Raw genomic sequence first — 21,031 nt, 5'->3', positions numbered from 1 at the left:
ACAGTCTGTTCCATCACGGCCACGCCCACAGCCTGCTCCGCCGTGGCCTCATCCGCAGCCGTTTCCACCCTGGTCCCACGAGCTGCCAGCTCCGCCCTGGAGGCTTCCTGTCCTGTGCAACCACGCCCTCGTCAGCCTCCAGGGCATCCACCCTCCCACCCCTTTGGATGTTATGCGGCGCGAGGATGGCCTTCGGAGAGGGGGGGGTACTGTCATGGGTCACCATCTATTTCTGCACAACAGTCCCCAGAATCCTCTTTGGCGCACCTGCAATCACTTTCCCCTGAATTATCACCTGCACCTGGTTACAATCAATTACCTCATCACCCAGCTCTATAAAACTCCCACGCACACTTCAGTCTTGGTCAAGCCTCCAACAGGAACAGACCATAACCATTGTCTCCTGAAATCTCCGATGTATCCTGTACCCGTTAAGTAACGTATACTAACCTCTGTGTCCTTGTTCTGCTGTCTCCAGTGTCCCCGCCTGAGTCCTTGTATCCGGAAACCCTGTTTGCCCTCGAGCCTTCTGTGTTCCTCCTGAGTGTCACTTACCTGTGGTCGCATCTGAAAGAGACAGACAAGTATTACCAAATTGGGGTTGTTTGACGTCAACTAACCTGAAGAGGATTAACTCATCTGTGATCTTCCCCACACATAGTAATCTGCACCGAATCCACTTCTGAACTTTGAATTATCCAACTTTGCACTTGTGCCACTAAAATAAACTTTGTTTTGATTCACTTACCACCTGTCTCCGTGCCTGTATCCTGACTATAATATAATATAATATACAACCCCAAATCAGAAAAAGTTGGGACATTTTGTAAAATGCAATAAAATCAAGAATCTGTTATTTGTTAATTCTTTTTAAGCTTTTTTTTAACAGACAAAAGTACAAGGAAAAGTTTTCCAATGTTTTCACTGGCCAACATAATTGTATTTTGTAAATATGAACAAATTTTGATTTTGATGGCTGCAACACACCCCAAAAAAGTTGGGACAGAGACATGTTTACCACTCTGTCACATCAACCTTTCCTTTTAATTACACTTTTTAATCATTTGGGAGTTGAGGATACTAATTGTTAGAGTTTTGCAAGTGGAATATTTGCCCAATCTTGTCTGATACAAGACAGCCGCTCAACAGTCTGTGGTCATTGTTGCCTGATTCTCCTTTTCATGATGGGTCATACATTTTCCATAAGAGACATATCTGGACTGCAGTAAACAGGCAGGCACATCCCTTCTATGGTGCAGAGTGTCTAGAAACCAATCAGATGTAGCACGTGCAGAATGAGGCCTGGCATTGTCTTGCTTCCTAGGAAAGATGTCATCTTGATGGCAGTTTATGTCTCTGTACAATAGAAATATATGCCTCCATGTCAATGGTACCTTCACAATAATGCAAGTTACCCATACCGTTTGCAATGATGCACCTCAATACCAGGACAGATGTTTGCTTTTGCACCTGTCGCTGGTGAAAGTCTGGTTGGTCCCTTTCGTCTTTGGGAATGAGAACTCGATGTACATTTTCTCCCAAAAACAAACTGAAACATGGACTCATCTGACCACAGCACACATTCCCACTGTCTTCTAGTCCATCTGAGATGAGCTCAGGCCCAGAGAACTCGCCGGCATCTCCACATAGAACTGATGTAAAGCTTTCTCCTTGCGTAACAGAGATTCAGGTGGCATTTCTTGATGCAGCGTCAGACTGTGTTCAGTAAAAAACGGTTTACCAAATAACTCCTGAGCACATGTGGCTGTATTTGACAGAGTAGCATGATGGTATCTTGTGCAATGCTATTTGAGGGCTTAAAGGTCACGCATATTCAACAGAGGTCTACTGCCTTACCCAACACAGACTGAGATTTCTCTGGATTCCCTGAATCTTGTGACAATATTATGTATGGAAGATGATGAAAGGCATAAATACTTTGCAATCTTGCATTGAGAAATATGATTTTTTAATTGTTTGACAATTCTCCCAAGAGATTTGGCACAAAGTGATGAGCCATGACCCATCTTTGCTTAAAAAGACTGATAAGCACTTTAACACCCAAACATGATACCCTCAAGTATTACCAATTCACCTGCTCATTGTGGAATGTTTCAAAATAGTTGGATAATCTAATTTGGATAATCTTTTCACTTTTATTTAGTCTCTGTCCCAACTTTTTTGGGGTGTGTTGCAGCCATCAAAATCAAAATATGTTCATATTTACAAAATACAATTATGTTGGTCAGTGAAAACATTGGAAAATGTTTCTTTGTACTTTAGTCAGCTAATAAAAGGTTAAATAGAATGAACAAATCACAGATTCTTGATCTTATTGCATTTTACAAAATGTCCCAACTTTTTCTGATTTGGGGTTATAATATAATATAATATAATATAATAATTCAGAAGCTGAAATTTTGCCATCCATGGATAGGTCTTTAAACCTGTCACTGCAACCCCATTTACATCCGTCAGCATTTCCGTTATCTAAAGCAATTATCAAAACTAAATAAATGAGGGGAAAGCATTATGATTCAGCCATGCTTAACAAAGGGGTGGGGGGGACTGTAGTTTTTGTCTTTGTCAATGGGGACTCAGAGTTGATAGCAGTACCATGGGATCTGCCAAATCCATCTGTTCCTCTCATTTCACAGAGGAAGCACTTAAAACATTACTGCAAATAAACACTCGCATGCAGTGTACGGATAGCAGACGTAGCACTCTCGGCTTGGAACGCCACCAGGATGTTCGGAATCATTTCAGTGTGTTTGTTGATTCACATGTGGGAGCCTCTGCTGGGTTATGCAGCATGAGAGTCATTACCAAGAGCCATTAAAAAAATAAAGATAGAAGTCAGTATAAACAGATTTTTTTTGTTAGTTTACAACATATCTATATATCAACAAATTTCAACAAATGTTTTTGGTTCAATTTAAACCGAGCACTAATCTAAAACCACTCTATACGTATATGGGCACCAATCATTTGTTCATAAGCAGTAATGTAATCTATTGAAAATGTTGTCAGTGGATTTTAAAACTGACACCAATATCTAAAGCTTTTCTTAATGGAGCAGACAGTTACGGTTATTGGCCAATGCTGATAAATCTCAAAATGGCAAAATATTGGCAAATTAATCACCCTGAATGATTTAAGGCCCTGTCCCACATGGGGCCTTAAGCCCTTGCAATCTTCCTCAGAGTCCACACTTTCATGACACAATGACACTTTGCACCCTTCTGAAAACTAAAATGACAAACGGGACACTCTATGGTCTTGTGGATTTACACTGACTGCCGCTTGTCCGTTAAGTCCGCCAGACAGCAAGGTGTCCTGTTTGTCATTTTAGTTTTCAGAAGGGTGCTCGCGAGCTCCCCTCTTTGTGGCTGATATGCACCCTCAATGCACACTTTTGACCGCAAGTGCACATGAAGTTTGCCATTTGGGACAGGGCCTAAAACTTTCATGAAAATGTCAGTGATGCCAAATTGACTAATTATAAGCTTATTGAGTTGCTTTTGATAAGTAATGGACATTTATAGTGTGAGATATTTTTTTGGGGGGGATTTTTATTTCCAGAAAGTAGTTTCAGTTTCATTGCACTATAAAGTAATGTTTTAGGATAATTTTGGTCGGAACCGGTCACTTGTTTTGGGGGATCTGGCGACACTGGAAAATGACTTAATATAAATGGGATAATATTAAATACACTGCAAAAAAAAAGCCTTCATATTAGCCTTCATATTCATTTAAATCACAACATGTCTTTGGCAAGTTCAACTCTCAATATCTTCCTGTATCACTCATCCCTTGAGCTTCTACTAGAACTGGAAGCTTTTAAGGTTGTATCCCAGCATAAGCATAAACAGAATGGTGCGTATGCTAAGCAGCTAAGTGTCGTATTTGCATGGGTCTTGTATTATGCATGAGGATATACACTGAACAAAATTATAAACGCAACACTTTTGTTTTTCCCCCATTTTTCATGAGCTGAACTTAAAGATCTAAGATTTTTTCTATGTACACAAAAGGCCTATTGCTCTCAAATATTGTTCACAAATCTGTCTAAATCTATGTTAGTGGGCACTTCTCCTTTGCCGAGATGATCCATCCACCTGACAGGTGAGGCATATCAAGATACTGATTAGACAGCATGATTATTTCACAGGTGTGCCTTAGGCGGCCATAATAAAAGGAAAACCAGTCAGTATCTGGTGTGACCACCATTTGTGACCGGTCACGGAAACTGGGGACACAAGTCGGTTCTGGGGCATTTTGAGTTATTCATAGATTCTGAAAGTGTAATCTCCAAGCTTTCCAACGATGTGTAACATGTGGAAATCTGATAATATTTGGAGAAGCTGTGGCTATTTTGAAGTAGGCACTTAAAAAAGCTCAAAGAAGAGAAAACGACCTCTAAAGATTGTGCAGTTCTCACCTGTCTCTGCTGCTGGGGGTGACAATAGGGCTCATTTACATCTCATTTAGATAAGCCATACCCCCTGTAAAGCTCCTCCATGTGCTTTACAGCTTTTTTTGCACTTCGAATGAGTGCACTTCTGCCGCACTAGGCGAAAAACAATTGTGCTGCCCCTCTATTTGCAACGTACCAGCAACAACACACAAAGACCAATATGCCATATAGCCTGCATATAACGCAAAACCAGCAACAACACACAAAGACCAATATGCCATATACATATAACGCAAAACCAGAAACAACACACAAAGACCAATATGCCATATACATATAACGCAAAACCAGCAACAACACACAAAGACCAATAAGCCATAGGCCTACATGTAACGCAAATAGTGCGCAACGCTCGTGTGCCCAAAATGTCAACAATATTAAAGTTTATGCAGGAGGCAAATGCCTGCTGGCATTTTTCTTTAAGCAGTCATTTCTGGAATTTTCCAAATAATCACATTTCACCTCCTCAAATTACTGTTGCAAATCTCTTTACACCACTTTCTTATGTGCGTATACACACACAAATGAAATGTCCGCAAGCACATTATATCATCAGCAGGTTCAGCATCTTAAATAACGACTAAAGAGCAAATGAAGCTTACCTTACATTTCAGAAACACGCACGGCAGGCCTTCATCACAGCAAAGGTCTTAACTGCATCCTCTATTTCGATTCTCTGTGCCAGTTCATGTTCTATGGAGATTGTTGCCAGTCCATTAACTCTGTTCCCTGTTCACAAAACGTTCCCCATTCAAAGCAATCGGGACGTCACATATGAAACAGCCAGCCACCGCTGTCAGCGAGCCGAGCCGCCGTATTCAAGCACTGAGGGCGCGCACACCGCGCCCATACCTCCGGTTCAGTTTCCCGAGCCCACGAAGTGCGTCGAAAACATTTTCGGTGTAACTGCCAGACGGTTCAGCTCATCTGCGACAATCTTTGCGGCATCCATCTTCATTGAATTTTGATATCAGATAGAGCCGGCCAGAGCACAGCATAATAAGTAGCCATGCGGTTCACTTGGAGGGCGGGGGCAAAAGCGCCGGGTTATTCAGTATGGAAATACACACAGACAATGACACGCCACGCCCCTACTGCATGCTAGAATCTCCGAAAACAAGCCGATTTCAACCTCAAAATGTAAGCTTTTAAATATACCAATACTGCTATCTCAAACATGGAGAGGCTTCTTCGTGATTTCAATTAACAGATTCTCCAAAAAATTGAAAATCACCAATTTAGAAAAAAACCTCTTCTTTCACATTTTGCTCGAAAGTTGTGCTGCCGACTTGTGTCCCTGGTTTCTGTGATGGGTCACATTTGCCTCACACAGTGCAACACATCTCCTTCACATAGAGTTGATCAGGTTGTTGATTGTGGCCTGTTGTGGAATGGTGGTCCACTCCTCTTTAGTGGCTGTGCGAAGTTGCTGGATATTGGCAGGACCTGGAACGAACACACTGTCGTATACTCCGATCCAGAGCATCCCAAACATGCTCAATGGGTGACATGACCGGTGAGTATGCTGGCCATGCAAGAACTGGGATGTTTTCAGATTCCAGGAATTGTGTACAGATCCTTGCAACATGGGGCTGTGAATTATCATGCTGCAACATGAGTTGATGGTCGTGGATGAATGGCACAACAATGGGCCTCAGGATCTCGTCACGGTATCTCTGTGCATTCAAAATGCCATTGCTAAAATGCACCTGTGTTCGTTGTCCATAACATACGCCTGCCCATACCATAACACAACCGCCATCATGGGCCACACGATCCACAGCGTTGACATCAGCAAACCAATCACCCACACGACGCAATACACGCTGTTTGCCATCTGCCCTGTACAGTTTAAACCGGGATTCATCCGTGAAGAGAACACCTCTCCAAAGTGCCAGACACCATCGAATGAGAGCATTTGTTCAAGTCGGTTACGACGACGAACTGCAGTCAGGACCAGACCCTGATGAGGATGATGAGCATGCAGATGAACTTCCCTGAGACGGTTTCTGAGTTTGTGCAGAAATTCTTTGGTTATGCAAACCAATTGTTGCAGCAGCTGTCTGGGTGGCTGGTCTCAGATGATCTTGGAGGTTAAGATGCTGGATGTGGAGGTCCTGGGCTGGTGTGGTTACATGTGGTCTGTGGTTGTGAGGCGGGTTGTTGCAGCAGCTGTCCGGGTGGCTGGTCTCAGATGATCTTGGAGGTGAAGATGCTGGATGTAGAGGTCCTGGGCTGGTGTGGTTACACATGGTCTGTGTTTGTGAGCCCGGTTGTTGCAGCAGCAGTCCGGGTGGCTGGTCTCAGGTGATCTTGGAGGTGAATATGCTGGATGTAGAGGTCCTGGGCTGGAGTGGTTACACGTGGTCTGTGGTTGTGAGCCCAGTTGTTGCAGCAGCAGTCCGGGTGGCTGGTCTCAGATGATCTTGGAAGTGAAGATGCTGGATGTGGAGGTCCTGGGCTGGTATGGTTACACATGGTTTGCGGTTGTGAGGCCGGTTGGATGTACTGCCAAACTCTCTGAAACGCCTTTGGAGACGGCTTATGGTAGAGAAATGAACATTAAATTCACGGGCAACAGCTCTAGTGGACATTTCCTGCAGTCAGCTTGCCAATTGCACGCTCCCTCAAAACTTGCGACATCTGTGGCATTGTGCTGTGTGATAAAACTCCACATTTTAGAGTGGCCTTTTTATTGTGGCCAGCCTAAGGCACACCTGTACAATAATCATGCTGTCTAATCAGCATCTTGATATGCCACACCTGTGAGGTGGATGGATTATCTCGGCAAAGGAGAAATGCTCACTATCACATTTAGACAGATTTGTAAACAATATTTGAGCGAAATAGTGCTTTTGTGTACATAGAAAAAGTCTTAGATCTTTGAGTTCAGCTCATGAAAATGGGGGCAAAAACAATAGTGTTGTGTTTATGATTTTGTTCAGTGTATATGCGTAAAAAGTGTTATAAATGTGTAAAATACATGTGCATCCAGTCCTCATGCAAAATGCACATAAAATTGCATAAACTTGTTGTAACAGCCTGTTCTATGCAATAATGTGTGAAACTGTGTGCGTGCTGTCTGCAGGGAGCAGGTTTGATAGACTCATAATTAAGACTGTATCCGAGCGTATGAGTAGTGTGTTTAAAGAGTGTCTTGTCTTTGTGTGTGTAATGACACCCATGGGACACATTAGGAAACTTCACATCAGGGAGTTCAAACAAACGTCTTTCTCTCACACACACACACACACACACACACACACACACACACACACGCTCTTTTTTACATCTCTAACCTTGACACTTCTCCACACTGGACAAGGACATGGGCATTGTCCTCTATGCATGGACACTCATCAAATTCAAATAAAACAAGTACACACATACACAGTCACTATGCCAGCATGCTGTCAACTACCCGCATCTTGACAAACAAAAGGTTACTATGGTAACACAGCAGGGTATATTTCTCATTCGTTTGGCACTTTTTATTTTTGTTGTATTTTCTATTAGATCTAATTTAAGATCTCTCTTATTTGCTTTTTCTCTAGGTGCTTTTAAAATGCAATAGTTCCATTACCAGCTCATTTTAAGAGCCCGACGAGGTTCTTCTGATGTCCATATTCAGTTGTCTACAAGAAAATCATAGGAAAGCAAATCAGTCTGACAGAGACAAAGTCTTTGATTCCCGCTGTGCGAGGGGTCTCCAGTGATGAATGGCTTCAGATCAGAGATAATTAATCCACATCTGAAATGCACATTGAGTATTCTATATTTCTGTTGGAATTAGCTTTATAAATGTTGCTATAATCTTAATTTCCATCATTTATTTCACTTTAGGCTTTAAGTAAACCCTGTTTTTACCATCTTAACTCTGAAGAACAGAAAAACGCAAAAGAAGGAGCAGCGTTGCATGTCTTATTAGTAATTAATTGAAAATATTTATTTTACTGATAAAGTGCTAAAAGGATACATTCTCATTATCTCTTTCAATAGTGTTTCAATCTCTTATCAACAAAGGTTAAAAATATATAAAAAAATAAATTATTATAGGCAGATTTATATATAAATCCTGGACATGTCTGTTTAGAGTGTGCCTCCTAATCAATATATAAAATCATTATAATTACAGTGACTTATTTTTGAGAACTAAAATAAAAAATACGCAAATGAAAAACAACTGCTTTATAACAAACACAATTACCATACAATTGGATTTGATTCGTGATTCATTAAAAAAAAACTGCCACTTGACAAAAAGCCTTATGGTTAACGAGCAGTATTAGGCTTTGTACTTTCATATGCATGTAAACACGGGAAAGTGGAAACGCAAGCACATGTGAAGTAGTTTAGGCTTTCGCTGAGTACCAAAGTTCAAACAGCAGACCTAAGTTAACCAATAGAAGATCCAGACTCAGATTGACCTCATTAAAAATAAGACAAACTCAAAAGCTGGATGGTTTGGAGTGTTGTGGGAGTGGAGATAATGTTTAATTAATTTTTATTTTTTATTTAGAGTTTTATGTAAAAAAACTAAGAGCGTGACATAACATTCTCTTGCTGTCACGGTGGTTGGCTATAATGAAGCGCCTGATGAAGGAGATACTCGAAATGGATCTTTAATCCAAGAATCAAAAAAAATAAACAGTAGAATAACGTAGAGGAAACACAACAACGTACACATTGATGTAAAACAATCCAGGACCAAGAAATAACAGAAACTGAGGGCTTAAATACACAGGGCAAACAAAGGAGCTGATAAGTTAATTAATGAGGGACAGGTGAATAGAATGAATCAAATTAATCAAATGGGAAAACTGGGTCAAAGGAAAACAGCAACTGAACACCATGAAACTATAAGGGTGCGTTTACACAACAACGATATGCTTAGGTTTTCCGCATACAGACGACACCAACAATCCTCATTCAAACGGATCGGCGAAAACGCCTAAAAACAATGTATTCTGCTGAGTGCTGACAGGCCAGTAGATGGCGATGAAACACTATAGATTAAACACGTAATACGCATGTGCACGACGTCATCGTTTTCAGAGATTCGCATTTTGTGGTTTACACGTAGACCACTCTTAACTTGCACTTTGAAACCCCTTTTCAAAAGTTTGTGTTTTCAGGCACCCAAAACGCAGTTGTCGTGTAAATTAACTCCCAAAACACAAACTATTTTACACTTTAGGTGAAAACAGTGTTTAAACAGCCTCTATGACAAGACACACCATAACCCTTGCACTTGCCCATATTCAAAGTAATTTTGCATACTCAAATCTCTGTGAAAATAAAGACTAAAGCATTCAGAGAAGTTAGAGGTAAACTAAACAATGGGTACAAGTGTACAAAACAATGAATAAATATTTGAACGTCCCTATGGGAGTCATCCAGACAGTGCTTTGAAAAGTTCAACCCCCCCCCCCCCATAAGCCATAAGATAGCTTGGCAAACTTAAATTTAATTTCAGAGAGAGGAAAGGGAAAATAATTTCCATATAACCATAAAAAAGGAGATCAAAGAAACCATATTTGATGTAAAGGGGGAACATTTGATTAACTAAACTAAAACCCATTCTATTGAAAGACAAAGGCAAACTATGGGAGATTCCTGAGTTTATTCACCCCTGCAGTCAACCCACAGAATGACTCCAGTATAATATATTTGTTAATTAGCACAAAAATCACCTCACAGTATGAGGCATGTACAATAAAATATTAAAGGGAAAAAACAACAACTACAACAAAATACTCCCTGCCTCTACTGCATAATCTGAACATACTGAATTTGCTTATTCACAAGCATGAACCGTGATAATGGTCTGTCACTACAGGAGTCTGCCTTTTCACGGTTAGTTTTTAGCTCCTGATTGATCACCTGCTGCGAAAGCTCATCTTTTCTGACCTTGTAGTAATATCCATGTTGTCTTAGGGTTGTTTTGGCAATTCTTTATGGAACAGGACGCCAAAAACCCAGTAGCCTGTTCTTTGGCATGCAGCCTCCGCAGAGAGGGAAAACATGTTATTTTATTCACCTAAATGTGATATGGAGCTAATTTCACCAGGCTAGCCAAGCCATCCATTCATATTAGCTCTGGGCTCTTGAGAAAGTGTGTATGTGAAAGAGAAACAGGGAAGAGTGTATGTGTCATGGGAAATCCAAAATAACTTTTACTGAAGTATTAGCTAATCTAATATCGTATTTAAATTGATGAGCCTTTGTGGAGGATGATACTTTTGTGTACAAGCGTTTCCCTGCATGTGTAAAAGCGCAAGTAAGGTTAGTAATGTTAAATAATACCTTGAAATTATTATTATTATTTTATTTTATTACACATTGTCTGAAGAATATGTTCTGTAAATGTTGCTTATTAGTGCAAAACTCACCACCATGACGCTAGGGTGTTGTAACATGGTTATTAAGGTGATTTCTAAGGCTGGTGCCTGATTGCTAGGTGGCCCAAGTCAAACGTTTTGAGAACATTCTTGGGTTGGATTCACAAAAACATTCTTAAGAATAACTATGCCATTGCCGGTCCCAAGCGTATATGAAAAAGAAGGAGGGTGAGTTCCCTGGAATACAGACAAATTGTTCACAATAACCAGGCGTCCAATTTGGAGATGCTGACTTCAACTGACCTAATGTTTGGGCAATGATAGTGCTGTACTCGCAAATGACAATGCAGAAGCCACTGATATTCTATAAAATATTGCCTCAGAATGAGGTGAGAAAATAAACCACGAGTCAAAGAAGTAATCCAAAAACGCAGGCTACAGTGGTTCGGTCACTTATGCCATATCGACTGGTGGCAGCGGCCTGCGAAATGGAAGGTCCAACTACTGGCGCCCAAGAACACCTGGACAAAACAGATCGAGGCTGACCTCAAAAACCAAAAGCTCTAAAACACTAAGCCTGGAAAATCATTGTAAAAATCGTGATCCAGCAGCACAAACAGCAACATAAACATATTGGCTCCAGACCAAATCTAGTCCAAACGTTCGCTGTGGGACTGAGCGACTATCACAAAGATACAAGGGTTGAATTTGTTGTACAAGACAAAGCAACCTCAGAACACAAGTATAGCATTCTGTGCAATCAAACAACATCAGAGTCTGTCATTTTATGCTTAAGAAATAAGAGATTCTTAAGAAAACATTTCATAATCCTTCAAGATATTCCTAGATATCACTCATTTCCTTTCCATTTTTTTTTATTTTTTATAATTTTGTCATTCACAATGTGTAAATCATAAATCTGATTGCCTAGACAATTAATGGCACAACTCAGCAACAAGCTGCATGATTTCAGGTATCTTTTATGTGCATTATATAGTATAAACAGTGTGAAAAGTTAGACATCCAAATTAAATATTTAGGCAAAGAGGTTCCTTCAAATCCATCCTTTTAAACATGAGAAATTTGATGAAATATGTATGATGAGATGAGGAAAAAACAAGCATGATCTCAGAAGGACTTTGAGTAACAAGGTTCCAAATTTCGCTTCTTATTCTCCAGTCTTTGATTTGCACGTTACATCAACAACATAGAATCCGTTAGTAATGGAGTTGTGGATGTGCGCTGAATTGAACAAGTCTAAGCTTTGATAATTGCTTTTTTATGTGAGTGACCCTAGTCTGAGATTTATTACATTTACATTCCCGTAATTTACATTTACACAAGATTTTCTTGTGTACAAGTGCATATAGTGCGTTAGTAACAATTATCTAAGCAAAAGGACAAGTGTCACATGTGACAAATTACATGTGAAGTGATTTGATTAAATACCAAATTCCTGCAAAAACACTTAAAGGAAATGCAAACATTTATTAAAACAGCTAAAAGGTATCAAATACTATATGTATACTATGTATACTATAAAATAAATAAACATAATGCATGTAACCTACTGATTATTTCTTTGTGCACAATGTATTGGATTTATAAATCACTACATGGCGACATCAGAGATAAGATGTTTTGCCCGTACTTGAGAGGTTAGCATTGTCATGATTTGCATTTCACTGAATTTAAGTAATGCGATGCGACACAGAACAGAACATCACTGTTTTTTAGTTATCTGTACATAGAGAATATGTACAGTTATGCATTTAAACATACATTATTAACATTCAATATTAATATGCACAAAAATGCACAAAAAAATCCTCTACTGACTGGTAGAAATGGAAATTAACAACTTTGCAATAGCTAATTAAACAAGTTTAATGTTTAGATACAATTAAATAAACTATAGGCTAGCTCAATAAGTGAACATAAAACTATTGTCAAATTATTTATACGTTAGCCGCATTAAATGTGATGCTATTTAGATTTGTCCGTAAAGTTGTTCATAGCTAAAAGGGTTTACATTTTAGATGCTGTCAATATGTCCAAATGTATACTTCATGTATCATTACGGTACACGGAAAGCATTTAAATAGAAATGAAATGTCAAATACCAGATAATAACATGCTTGTGTCTATGACATATTTTGTCCCAAATGGACACAGCCATCTGCTAAATGTCACACATCAAGTGGCGGGGGGAGCATTTCAGCGCTTCTTAATTAAGTACATCTTCATAATGGTTGTTAATCTACTGTACTAAGGTTTAGGGCTCAAAATGCAGGCTTACTGCTGTGGCTGTTTGTCATATTGAGTAAGGGTGAGGAACTAATCCACAGGGAGTTTTTAAGACTTCAAAGTGCTTATCTCAGGTCTTATCACCATGTTGATCTCCAAACCCAGATGTAAGCAATTCAGCAATTCAGCCGATGCTTTCGTGGCTATCACTTTATATATAAGCATTCGGGGAGGGGACAAGGCAAAGGAACTGTGAGTCTAGGTCCATTAATCTGTGCCATCTGCCTTGCATGCCATCTGAGTATTTGCATTTCAGAGAGTGTGTGTGTTTGCGTGTTTTTATGTGTGTATGTGTGCTTGCGTGTTTTTATGTGTTTGTGTGCGTTGGTGTACGAGCGTGTGGGTGAGTGAAATTATGGAGATTGACATGACCACCGCTTGACATCAAACGAATGAATAAATCACAGGTAAAGTTCTCAACGCATTTACTTAATTATCTGAAAGAACGACTCTTCTTAAGTGATTTACAATTTACTCTGCTCATTAAGTCTCGGTGCTTCAGAATGAGAATTGTTAAGGGAGGTTAACCTACTGTGCTGTGAGAGGTAAACATGTACAATCCATTTTCCTGCTGCATTGAGAGTAATTATTCACTATTTCCATCTGTCTCTTCTCTCTCCTTTACTCCCAGAGTAAAACACCATTTTTCTACTATACGGCCCATACAAAGAAAAGTCTTTGTTCTTTATAACTTCCTCCAAGGGCGGTACTACAAATGCTACAAAACACAATGCAACATTATAATGAACTATACATGTCCCTTTTTTCCATTTGTGACATTGTGATATTGATGTAAAACTTGAAGCTGTAACTTGCAATAGCTGATGTGGCTGTCTAACACAATACTGTAAGTAATTAGTGGCCTGTGAGCTTTAGATAAAGATTTAGGAAAAAAGCTTGCCTTTGATGTTGATTATGCGTTATCTTAGCATAAAAGTGACGGAATTAAACGCCGCTTGTTCTCAGACACGAAAAGGAAATATCTACAGTCTCACATACATTCTCCGCCTATTTTCTGAGAGTTAAACAGCAACTTCTGATGCACCAAGCAATCAATTTCTCTTACAGCCTTATCAGTCGCATATGTGAGACAGCGCTTGTTTTGCGGGCGCAGCGTTGTGGGCTTGACATGCGACGAATGCTTACGGCAAAGCTGTAACACGGGTAGGAAAAATACAAATCGAAAGAAGAAAATCAGCATGATAAGATCGCTGGCAAACAAAATGAAAATCAGCAGCTTGCAGAAACATGGTAATTACACATCATCATTAGAAGGGGGGCTGATTGACTTGCTGTATAAATGTTGAGCTAAACAAACATGATAAAGGAAGAAACAAAAATATAATATCTATGTTTAAAACAAAACCAAATGGGTTTCTTGAAAGGCTCGAGTGGACAATATCAGAATATCAATAGCTAATAAAACAAAAGATGGATGAACAGAGTAAAACTGCCTTTACTGATGCATTTTATTATCGATGACCACTTCAGTTCTGATTTTTAAAAGTTTATCTTACTTTATAACTGCTATACACACAAGTATAGCCATATATTTATATATCTTTCTATCATAGTTTCTCATTTGGCAGTGCTCAAAATAAAATAAAAAAATGCTAAGGTATATTGTATGTCAGCATTTCAGTACTGGAACGTGCTTTGGGTGATACTGAAGGTGATATAATTTAACAAATAACAATCAAAATCTTAAATATAAATCTATAGAAAATATCCACAAAAAATTAAATTGTGTTCTGTGGAAAAAAATCCCATCCTGTAGCTCAAATAGAGCATGTCACTAGCAATACTGAGGTCATTGGTTCAATTCCCAGGGAAAGCAAGAACTGATTAAGTTGCTTTGCAAAAAAAGCGTCTGCCAAATGCATAAAGATGTAGAATAATTACACCCATATATTTAGTGACAGGTATTGCCTTCTTTACTGACAAAAATTTCACTTAATTTTTCTTTAGCAAGTTTTTGCACGCAGATTTTTTAAAGTCCCCTTGTGGTGAAAATCAAGCTTTAAATTTTTTATATGTATATGTGGTGTTTTCAATGTGCTTTAAGACTAACCATGTGCAAATTCATAATTCAACACAATTGCTGAGTATTTTCTCCTTGAAACAGCAGTGAACCAAAATCTCCAAAAAGACAGAAATTAGACGAGGAAGAAGACGATGGGTCAGAGATTTAACTAAACTACTTAGAACAATATCTAAGGCTGCATCGAAAGGTAACTTCGCGTCTGCTGCCATGTTGGATCCATAGGTATAAACAAACTGCTTCGGTGTGTCACATAGACGTCGTCATCGTCTTGCTGCTCCCTCCCCGTTCTGTGATTGGTCCCCTCGCTGAGGCAAAAATCTGGTCCATGGAATCCAGACTGCCTAGCAGCGTGAATAAAATCGTGCTGCGCGCAAGGCATCATGGGGAAACCCAGGCTAACGTCACAAACAACCAATCACGTCAATGTGTGATCGTCAACGAGTGGATCTCTGACCTGGTGTGAGTGGGGGCTAATATGCATATTCATAGAACTGCATATACTAAATGAGGCAAGGGTGTAGAGTTACATTCAAGCTATTTTAAGGTATGACAGATTTTAGGTATGACAGGAAAAACTGTTTAATTATGTAATTTTGGTGATCGAAGGTAAGTTTTAAGGGATACATTTATTGACTACATGGGGGACTTGATGGAAATTTCACATATTGCATTAAGTAAAATCTACTTAACTAAGTAAAGTAAAATTAACAAAGACACTAAACCTAACATAAAAGCAACGATAAAACAGTGTAAATACAGCTGGGAAACGGTGAAAATGCAGCCTCATTATTGTTCATGCCCCAGTGCATGATGGGAACACCAGTATCAGAAAGTTGAGTAGGTTTTACTAAATGTTATGACATTGATATTTACGCTTTAATTTCTACAAGCTTAAATTGAGTACTAATATATAATTTACTTTTTTTTTTTTTTCTAGCCTGAACTAACTTATTCAGGAAGAAATTGCATTAGTTTTTTCTGTAGTATTTACTTAACCACATAAAAAAATGTTATCAGTGTTTGACTGGAAGACTGGAATATTTAACAATAAATTATTTGTAGTAGTTGTTTAACTCTCATTTATTCACATTACGTCACAACAATCAAAACAAGTTATTAACCTACAAATTGTACAGAATCTTAAAAAAAAGTTTTTAAGAAAGATGTTTGTGTGTGTGCGCACACACACACACACACACACACACACACACACACACACACACACACACACACACACAGACCGTTTTAGACTTCTGACAAACTCAAACATATATAATATATATGTTTGAGTTTGTATATATGTTTGAGTTTGTCAAAAGTCTAAAACGGTCTTATTATATCCAGGTTAAAATTAGATTTTGAATTCCATATTTTCAATATGGTCTCAGGCCCCACTAGCTGTAATATGCAGCAGACTTAATGTTGATTGTTAAAACTTTGACTAGCTAGACTTACGCTTGTAGTGTAGTGTAAGTGACAGCACAGACTGTCTTGTTGAGCAGGGACAGAAAAGCATAACGCCAGTACACAAGAATAATTCACGTGTCTGTGAAAAGTATTTAGTGCAGAATTGCTGGTATGTACCAGTGAGTACCGGCCCACTTCGGTGAGTACACGATGCCCTTGGGGATCAATAAAGGGCATCCATCAATCCATCTATTTCTCTAAATCGCGATTCATGGATACGGCCATTAAAACATGATATAAATCTGCAATCCAATATCTTATTTAAAGCCACAACCCTGATCCTCGGCCAGATCAAAGACCATATTTGTATAAAACCCCACAGATAGACATTGTGACAGGACGGCCTATAAAGATCAGCAGATTATCGCTAGTGATGCTAAGATAGTGGCGACTGGATGCTGCGGTGGATTATTGAGTGGATTAAATGAATCTGGGAGATTAAGACTAAGATGCTGTAAGTATGTGTGTCTCTATGTCACAGGCACTGTGTCTCTTCCATAATCCTCATGTTAAAGAGATGCTAGCTGGTTTAGTGAGCTTTAACACAAGCTCATTTACCAGCACTGGCGCTAACTGACAAGATTAAATAAGCTAGGCTAAATATGCTAATGCTATCGCTGCCACACTGTGGTAGTACAATATAACAAATTACTCACTTGATTTTTACTTGAAAGCTATCAAAAGCATTAGGTAACTATTGGATCTGGTTGAGATCCTTACAGGTCATCCATCCATCCGTATTTGTTACAATACAAAACCTTTAAAATAAATTATGTAGATACATGAATATGATACTATACGCATCCTATTTTAGGCCAGACTTAAAACGCCAAATTTGACACATTTTAATTGTATAAAACAGTATGTATATAAATGTAAACAATGTATATACAACAACATAGCAATATAGTGATTAAGTAGACCAAAATAAATAGTTTTTCTTTTAATGTCTATTGATTAAAGCCAGCCCGGCGTTTATAATTGATGATTCATGAATACTATTCATGACTTCCCATTTAATCTGTAATCAACAATACCTGCCAATCAACAGAACTGTGAATTATTAGGAAATATAAAATTGAAAAAATAAATAAATTGGTTAACAGGTGCATTACTCTAAAATAGCCGAAGACCAGACTTTTCCAGTCAGGTTTTCCATCTGTGCTTCAGGAAATGACATCCGACAAGTTCCCGTAACCCATCGCTTACCTATCTACAATAATCAAAGAGCAATATGTACTTCCAGTTTCATTAAAGATATATTTAACTCAGATCACAGATGGATTTTTTTGTGCACAGGTTATTTTCATAGTTTGTCAGGCTGCTCCCTGTTGTCAGGTAAAATTAAATTGTCCTTTTTAATCTAAAAATGTGTGATGTATGCAATGGTGAAAATACCAGGAAAATTGGATGGAATTCCACTGGATGGGATTTCAAAGTGACAGCATGTATCTTAAGCGGTGTGCCATATATCTTCTGATGTCAGTGACAAAGCGATCTTGTGGCCGTCATTATCCTCAAGAGACCAACCTCTAGGAAAAGCATCACTGCCGCGAGAGCACGGCACGGTCAACCATCTGTCAAGAAGCGGGATTACTGATGTGTTCTGTGAATGATGAGAAAAACAAAGAGGAGAAACCTCATGTTAATGGAAACAGAATTCATTTTAAAGTTATTAGTAATGATGTAGAAGGGATATAGAGGACCAATCTCAAAGAATAAGAATATCAATACTGTGAGAAGTCAATACAGATTTCTGGCAGTCTGTCTGGAGTTAAAAAGTACTGTTTTTTTTCTTCTGAAATGTAAAAAAGTAATATTACAATATTCAGTTTAACTTGCGCTCCAGTAATGTACAAATCTCCCAAAAATAATAATCAAATTTAGCAATCAATAAAAAAAAAAAAACTAGCATTTTATAATAGTCTATAATAATAAGCACTGTGCATACTAGTATTTACACCCATGGTTAAATTAAAAATTGTTCCTGCATGAATTCTTGTTTTCGATGACATCTGTAAAATGATTAATTTACTCATTGCTGAATGAATCAGTGTTGCTAAACGAATTGTTTGACTAAATTTTTCGATAACTCATTCATAATGGTTTAGTTCCTGAATGATTCAGTGTTTCTGAACTAATGATTCAATGATTCACTCAAAGACAGTCACTTGTCACCACCTACTGGAGTAATGATAACCTGTGACCTCAATCTGCCAACATTTCCTATACAGTACAAACAACAAATATGTAGTGAACTGCTTACAAACCAGTACACAGACCATTTAGAGTTTAGATCATAGTAAAAACGAATACAAACAGAAAAAAATGAACTCGGGGAAAAATAAACCATTAATAAAACTATTAGTCACTCTCATAAACACCACTGAAGTCTGTCTTCATTTGCTGTATCCCATTTCTTTCTCTCCCCTCAGGTAAAGTCCTGGTGACCATTTCATGAGTTCTCCCTTCATTCTTTATTTCTATCAGTCACTCAGTTTTGCCACCCAGCACCCCTCCAGCTGTGACTGTCAATCCCAAAAATGTCAAGGGGAAAAATGGTCTGACCTTGTGTTTCTTTAAGATCCAAAACATCAATCTGTTTTCAGTGAACACACTACATCAACATTAATCATCATTAAACTCAAGTAACCTGAAATGTGTGGCTGTTTATTAGAGAGACAGACAGAAAGAAAAGAGGTAACATGGATCATGAAGTGCAGTCTTAGCGTATGTTTGTGCTGACAGATTTTGCTGGTACTATTTGGAGACAAGAGTGAAATCGAAATATATTTGTACCCGACTGATTTAAAGTCACCGTGAAATCAGATTCTTATTATAAATGACGTATCCTTGCGCATAAATTTTTTTATTATTTGTTTTTAATTCAAGTGCCCTCACAGTCTTTAATAAAAGTAACTTCCCCCTCACTCTCAGCAACTTCTCGTTGATGACGTGTTTACTGGCGTGAGGGCGGGACAACCTGTCACTCAAACGACATCACAGCAATAAAAAAACCCATAGTGATTCAATAATCTAATCAATTCCCAATAGACAAAATCAAGTCTCGGCCAAACATTTTTTTCTTGTTTGAGAAGCCGTTTCACTCGGCTATACATCAGACAACAGGGAAGAAAATACTATCGCAAGTTCCGTTTCATGCCGGATTTAACATATCCACTGCACTCTTTTAGCATATCTTTCGTATTCATCAGGTAACAAAGACTGAAAAAGAGCAGGTTCAGTTTCTGTTTTTATTTTCATATTTTCCATAATCTTGTGAACACATTGTATAGTTATTTTTAAAATATGTCTGTAGTTTTTTATTAATTTTGATTACAATTTTAGTAAATACTATATAGTTACTTTTATGGTTTATTGTATTTATGGTTTTAGTTAAGTATAATGGGAATAAAGTATAGGTTATAGTAGTCTGGTGCTGAGTGATCTGCTCAGTGGGAAGGGGAAGGTGTTGTTTGGCAATACACTGGTCAGACAACATTTGTTGTCATGTCATAACTGAACTCAAAGATTGAGAACAAAAGACAAATGACATAGGCATGAGCATCCATCCCTGTGGGAATGAAGTACGAAGGGTGTATGTTGCAACTGACCAGGCAGCAACTATGCCCTCTAGGTAGGACACAACTAAAGGCCATTTTACACCACAAGCTCCCAGTTCCTTGCCATTTGTCATGCACATCCCTGGAAAATAAAAATATTTGATCGTTTTGAGCCTGCTTAGTGTCATTAACCAATAAGAGGTGATTTTATTCACATCTAATCAAACAGCATGTAGCTTGTATGTGGATGAATAAATAATTCGATATAGCTCTCACTGTAAGACAGAACACAACATTCAGTACTATCATCTCCTCACCACACCATTTATGACTTTCTTCACATCACATCACATGTTCTTTTTCTATAGAACATACATTAAAGAAGATATTTTGAATTGCATAAGGGTGATTAAATAAAGACCAAATTTAAATTTTTGGGTGAACTACTGTTCACTACTGAGTCAGTAAAATTGAACTACTGTGTCAGTAAAATTGAAAACCTTTTCCCAATGTTGAATGAAAAAATGTGATATTTGAATCAAGACAAGATGAGGAAACATAGAAGTGATCACTACATAAGATTTGAATTCAACCGTCATCAGATATTCAAAATGCTATGGTAAGCAAGATAAAATTCTTGGCTAATTAAAATCGAAGTAAATGAAAAATTTGCTAAATCGTCAAGAGGTTCATCAAAGATGAGCAGATCTGTGATGGGGTGAACTTTACCTGACTTACAGGCTCTGACATTCAGCTTCAATCTTCTGTGACTGGCCTTTTGCTTTATATTGTCCTAATTGGGCTTTCATGTGTCTGGGAAATGATGATATTG

General features: G+C 38.4%; 1 long non-coding RNA gene across 2 annotated transcripts in view; it reads right to left on the bottom strand.

Moving 5' to 3' along the window:
- LOC143714124 (uncharacterized) overlaps positions 1 to 21,031 on the bottom strand; it is a 284,206-nt gene that overhangs the window by 76,601 nt on the left and 186,574 nt on the right. For both annotated transcript variants that reach the window (XR_013195410.1, XR_013195409.1), the window contains exon 4: positions 18,035 to 18,242. This is a non-coding gene — a long non-coding RNA (uncharacterized LOC143714124). The remainder of the gene's footprint in view (positions 1 to 18,034; positions 18,243 to 21,031) is intronic.

The sequence above is a fragment of the Siphateles boraxobius genome, unplaced genomic scaffold (assembly GCF_051911475.1).
Source record: "Siphateles boraxobius isolate OS27281-9 unplaced genomic scaffold, OSU_SipBor_1 53, whole genome shotgun sequence".
NCBI lineage: Eukaryota > Metazoa > Chordata > Actinopteri > Cypriniformes > Leuciscidae > Siphateles > Siphateles boraxobius.
The sequence above is the reverse complement of the archived record's forward strand: the minus strand, read 5'-3'. Positions and strand labels throughout refer to the sequence as shown.